General features: G+C 38.8%; 1 non-coding gene across 1 annotated transcript; it reads left to right on the plus strand.

Annotated features, from left to right (window-relative positions):
• The first annotated feature begins 409 nt into the window (after positions 1-409).
• Positions 410-482, plus strand: TRNAW-CCA (transfer RNA tryptophan (anticodon CCA)). The gene has a single exon. It is a non-coding gene; the product is annotated as a tRNA-Trp (tRNA).
• Positions 483-6,702: the final 6,220 nt, after the last annotated feature.

The following is a 6,702-nucleotide window of genomic DNA, read 5'->3' on the forward strand; positions in this document are numbered from 1 at the left end:
TCAGTAAGACATGGAATAGACTCAACTCACAGCTCTTACATTGTATGTGTTTTTTCCAGTAGCTTTAGACTACTTTCATCCAACTCCCCCTCCCCCCCAACTCTGATAACCACAAATCTGATCTCTTTTTCTATGAATTTGTTTGTTTTTAAAGTATAATTGACCTACAACACTACGTTAGTCGCTGGTATACAACATAGTGATTCAATATTTATATACATTTCAAAGTGATCACCATGATAAGTCTACTTACCATTGAGCAGTATCCTTATGAGAAGAGGAAATTTGGATACAAAAAGAAACATCAGGGGCACATGGACACAGAGGAATGACCATGTGAGAACACAGTTAAAGATAGCCATCTGCAAGCCAAGGAGAGAGGCCTCAGAAATAACCAAACCTGGGGATTTCCCTGGTGGTCCAGTGGTTAAGACTCCACGCTCCCAATGCAGGGGGCCCAGGTTCAATCCCTGGTCAGGGAACTAGATCCCACATGCTGCAACTAAGAGCCTGCATGCCGCAACTAAGACCCAACACAGCTAGATAAATAAATGGAAGGAAGAAAGAAAGAAAGAAAGAACCGAACTTGCTGACACCTTGATCTTGGAATTCTAGCCTCCAGAACTGTGAGAAAATAAATACCTGCTGTTTACACCACCCATTCTGTGGTATTTGTTATGGCAGCCCTAATAAGGTAATATAAGACTCTCTAGTGAGTTTTTCTTTTCAGTTACTGTATTTTTCAACTCCAGAATTTCCAGTTCTTTTTTATATATAATTTATATTTATTCAATTCTCTATTTGATACAACATTGTCTCATACTTTATTTCTTTAATCATGGTTTCCTTTAGTTCTTTGAATGTATTTATAATGGCTACTCTGAAGTCTTTGTTAACTCTGACATCTGATTACTCTCACAGGAAGTTTTTGCTACCTGCTTCTCCCTACCACCCTATAGTGTATGGGTAATACTTTACTGTTTCTTTGTATATCTCATAATATATTTTCTTTGGAAACTGAATGTTTTAGGTAATATACTAACTCTGGGTGCAGGCCTCCCCAGCCACCACTCTGGGCTTATTATTGTTACTTGCTTAGTGAATGGCTGGGTCATTACTGAAGTCTATCCCTGTTATCCCCCCACCCCCCAGTGTTAATCTTCTGATGTTGGTCCTCAAGGGCTGTGGCCTTGGGTGAACCCATAGTCTCCCAAGATGACAGTGGTTTTGACAGGTTTTTCTTTGTCTCTTTTCCTGACAGTGCCCAGCTGTTAAACTCTGTGTGCAAAATGATTGCTCTATTGTCTTCAACAACACCCTGGGACATAAATTGCTCTACTGTCCAAATTACATTTTTCAGTATTTACCTTACTTCTCTGCAGCATACAAATTAGAGCTCCTTTGTTTTTTGTTTGTTTGTTTTGTTTGTTTTTGTTTTTTGGCCATGCTTCATGTGGGATCTTAGATCCCTGACCAGGTATTGAAGCCACACCCCCTGCATTGGAAACGTGAAGTCTTAACCACTGGACAGCCAGGGAAGTCCCTAGAGCTCCTTTGGAGGAACAATTCCTGAGATCAATGTTTGAGAGTTGTCCTGAGCCTAGGAGGGCTCCTCCAATCCGTCTCCTTACCCAGTTCTCTCTTGTAGATGAGGTGGCCTACAGTCTAGTTTATAGATCTCCACTGAACCTACCAATCTCCTCCCAAAGGCCACTACCTCCACTGTTTTTGAGAATACCCTTAAGCTCGAACTTCCTATTCTGTGTTGCTGATGAAGTCAGTTCCTTTGGGAAGAGATTATGGATTGTTTTGTAACCTTCTCCCCCAAAGAAAAATCTCCAAGCCAAGACTATGGGATTGAGGGGTGAGGTTGCTTCTCTCTGAGAAACATCCCCACTTTAGGACCTAAGTGGTAGGTAGAGGTGGGGCAGTAGCCTCAGGTCTTAGCTTGCCTCTGCCAGTGTGGAACCACCATACCAGCCAGGGCAACGGTAATCAGGGTCCCAGTATTTTCAGCCCAACCATGCTCAAGGTAGAGCCTCTGTCCCACCAGAGGGGGCTGGGTGAAAGAAGGGACCCTGACCTTTTAGCCACATTACCCCAGAACTTAGCTTCAGCAACAGGTAGCCGGAGGCAGGATGAAAAATGGTGATGTCCTACCCCTTCTGGGAAGATAGTCCTCTATGGGAGCTGCATAGAGGGGGAGCCCTGTATTCTTGGCTGCACCCATCTGGAATGGAGCTTCCATGTCACTGAGCTGGGAAGGGGAGGGAGAGAACAGTCTTGGTTCAAATACCACAGGCTCTTGCTGTTCTTATGGAATCCTAGTAGATATTCTTAAATAGATATTTTCTTCATTTGGTGTATACTCTTAGGATTATTTCCAGAGACTGTAAATGGTTGTGTTTTTAATAATCTTCACCAGTTTCACTGGGAAGTGGGTCCATGGAGCTCCTCATACTGTCTACAAGAATGCAATCTCTCCTCCCACTTCCTCTTTAGCTCACCAAAAAAGCCCTCTTTTGGCTTTACCGTTTCTCAGGGACATTATTAATGCTGACCAGTATCTTGTTTCCCTTCCTTATGGGGCATAGGGAGACTACACTTCCCAATACCCTTGTATTACACAGTGCCACATGACTAGATCTGACCAAAGAAATGTGAGCAGAAGCAATACGTGCACAAAGCCTCTATGTGATTCTCCAGTTTCTCTCTTCCTCTGCTCAAGTGAACTTGGAAGCCTCAGGTTGAGATGGTGAAGTTAACATATCAAAGCATATTCAATTGCTTAGTCAAGCCAGGGAAGGCAGCTGTTTTAAGGAGTTGTCTGGACCTGCTGCAGACTTTGGATGAAGAAGAAAGAGACTCTTATCTTACACCATTGAAATTTCTGGTATTGTCTGTAGTTGCAACATAGCCTAACCTATTCTGATAAATTCAGCACTCCAGGGAATTACCTGGAGGTCCAGGGGTTAAGACTCGGCTCTTTCACTCCCGTGGCCTGGGTTTGATCCCTGGTTGGGGGAACTAAGATCCCACAAGCCGTGTGGCGTGACCAAAATAAATAAATAAATAAAGAGCTTTAAAAAAAAAATTCAGCACTCCACTGTAATGACTTTTGCTAAGGTCACCCAGCCTTAGCAAAAGGTTTATACCTTTCTAAGGTACGACCCAGTTCCAAATTACATTTTTTAGTGTTTACCTTACTTGACTTCTCTGCAACATACAACTGCTACTATTTATTGAGACACATGTGACTAGCATTTTATAAACATTATCTAACGATAATAAAACAAAATCAAACTTGTCAGATTGTGGGTCCTAATTTGGGGGTGGTGGAAACTAAGTCACAGTGGCAGAGAAGTTAGCACCTGTTTCTAGAAAAATAGCCCATGGTTGAGACCGCTGGTCTAGGTATACCAGACAGCCAGCATTTCCTAACATGACATGCTGTTTCATACCTCTGATAATTTGCATAAATTATTTCCTTTGCCTGGAATATATTCCCCCTCCTCCTGTGCCTGACAACTTTTGTTAATGGTTCAAATACCTGCTTTAAAGCAATACTTCTTGGGTAAAGTCTTTGTTTCCCATGTTAATTTCATTTTTTTGTAGCTCCAGTGCCTAACACAGTCCCTGGCATAGAATAGGTGCTGAATGAAAAAAAGGTGAAAGAAAAAAATAGGTGCTGAATAAATGTTTGCTAAAAGGATTAATTATCATTATTAAGAGATTTTTATTGAGCTCCTTGTGAGCACTGAATTTCATAAAAGGTATAAAGCAGAATCCTAATTCTAGGGTGGTTTATAATTTAATGGGTGTGATAGAAACTGTTAATTATCCCCCATTATCCTGGATTGAAGCAGAAGAGCGAAACAGAATCCCAGGAGGCATGAGGTAGTTTGCACAAGAGTGAGCAAATGCAAAAGTGTGTGCAACATCAAGGATGCATCAGGCCCAGAGATGCTTGGGAGTAGGGTTTAAGTTTTTCACACCTGCAAAGTGCAGGGTCCCTCAAACTGAGAAACAAACAATAGTAACAACAAAAACAACAGTAAAACAGATCTGAACTGGTGGGAATCAAGGGACCCAGTAAAGGCAAACACAAACTTTCTCTGTAAGGACATTGTCATACCCAGGTACATGGGACTTCTACAGAGAGCAAGCTCAATGAAGATGGGCTTACAGCTAAGATTACAGACCACATCAGGAAATTAACTGCCTTGAGGGAGGAGTCAGAAGAGGCAACAAATGGGATAATTTACATCTAAGGAACTAGAGATAGTAGAGCAATCCAAAAGAGCTTTTGGAAAAAGGAAGGAATAAGAACCATAAAACAAACATGTTAAAGCATTAAAAAAGATGGATTTGAAAAATATACAAACAGAAATTTTATCAGCATATCTGTTTTCTACCCACTAGATGCCAATAGCACTCTCCTGGTTGTAACAGCTAAAAAAATATCATTAAATTTTGAACAAAGTTTAAAAATTATGGACTAGACACAGTCAAGGAAAGAATTACTGAATTGGAATATATATCTGAAGAAATGACCTGGAACCCAACACAGTAAAACAATGAAAAAGAAAAGGAAAACCTGGTTACATGGTAGGGGGAATGAGACATTCTAACACACATCTAATAGGGAATCAAGAAGGAGAGAATGGGAAACAGACAATATTTGAAGAGATAACAATTGAGAAATTTTTAGAAATAAAGTAAATCTTCAAGCTAAAGGAGCAACCTTAAGTACTTAGCAAGATAAATTATAACAAATCCACATCTGACATGTTGTAGTAAAATTGCAGAGCATCAAAAACAGAGAGAAAATCTTAAAAGATAAGAGAGGTAGAATACCCAAAAAGTAACAAAAGAAGAATAACTATAGACTTCTCAAAAAAAAAGATACCAAAGATGATAGAATAAGGTGATAAAATAATATCTCCAAAGTGCTGAAGAAAATAAGTCAATCAGGAATTCTATATTCATTCAACAAACTCAGCAAGTGCAATGAATTTATTTTTTTAAAACTCTGAACCTTCTGCTTGCCAGGTATTTTTCTAAACGCTTGGGATACATAGTGCATGAAATAGACAGAAATCCATGCCCTCATGGAATTGATATTCTAGTGGGGAGAGATAGGAAATAAACAATAAACAAATAGGTGAATTATGTAATAGGTAAAAACAAGTAAGGGAATTGATACTGCCTGGGGCAGGAAATGGTTTGAAAGTTATTAAAGGTTTGTCAGGGTCACCTCATTAAGAATGTGACATTGGAGCAAAAGTGAGGTACTTGGTTAAATGTATCCAGCTAAATTTTCATTTGAGAATGAAAGAGAAATAAAAGCATTTTTAGATATATAAAGCTTGTGGGCATTTACTATTCATTCACAGACCCTCACTGACATAACTATTAAAATGAAGATTTTTGCAAGAAGGAAATTGAACCCAAAAAGGAGAACAAAGCAAAAAGAAATGGTGAGTAAAGACTTTGTAAAATCTAAATATGTACTAACTGTTAATATAAAAAGGGGAGGTTAAAAAAATGAAACCCAAATACCTTACAACCATAACAGAAAAGTGGATGGTGTGATTGGAAGGACTGGAGTTAAAGCACTAGAAACTCCATCTATCAACTCTAAACTCATTAAAAATTAAACATGCATGTTGAAATTTTAAATCAATACTAAAAAGGCAGCAAAAACATACATCTAAAAACTAAAAACACAACCCTAAATAGCCAACGAGTTAATGAGAATATCCTAATGAAAATCATGAAAAAGTTAAAACTGAATAACAATAAAATACATATAAAAACATGGGAGAGGCATCTAAAATGGAATCATGAAGAAAATTTAGTGTTAAGTGCACCTCTAAAAATATTCCAAATTAATGCATAAAGCATTCAATTCATGAAGCTAGAGAAAGAGCAGAACATCCCTAAGATAGAGGGAAAAAATAATAATAAAGAGCAAAATTAATAAAACAAACACCCCAAAAAAGTGGAGATCATCAACAAAACCAAAAACTGGTTCTTTGAAAAGACTAACATAACAGACTTACCTCTATCAAGATTGACCTACTGGGACTTCCCTGGTGGTCCAGTAGTTAAGAATCCACCTCCCAATACAGGGGACGCAGGTTCGATCCCTGGTCTGGGAACTAAGATCCCACATGCCACGGGGCAACTAAGCCCACATGCTGCAACTACCAAGCCCGCATGCCACAACTAGAGAGAAGCCCGTGCACCTCAACAAAAGAACCCGAGTGCCGCAACTAAGACCCAACTCAGCCAAAAATAAATTTTACAAAACAAATAAATATAATTTAAAAAAAGATTGACCTATTAAAAAGATTAAAGGTATACATAAATAATATTGAAAAAAAGATATAACTACAGATCTGATTTAAATCTAAAGCCATATAGAACACTTTGGAAACATGTTTTCATCTCCACAACACTCTGAAATCCCACTAAAATGATAATGGATAAAAGATATGGACCCACAAGGACATAAAACTTGCTTAGCTGAATGGAGGAATTATGAGACTAAGTACATGCATGGGGAAAGCCAACAGGAAATAAGCCAGTTTGTGCTGCAGAAACCCAGAAAAGTTCAGGAACTGAAGGCATCAGCATAAACAGTATTTCATGTTACATGCAACAACTGTAATGTGCTAGGAAAAGATCTATGATTTC

The sequence above is a fragment of the Mesoplodon densirostris genome, chromosome X (genome assembly GCF_025265405.1).
Source record: "Mesoplodon densirostris isolate mMesDen1 chromosome X, mMesDen1 primary haplotype, whole genome shotgun sequence".
Taxonomy (NCBI): domain Eukaryota; kingdom Metazoa; phylum Chordata; class Mammalia; order Artiodactyla; family Ziphiidae; genus Mesoplodon; species Mesoplodon densirostris.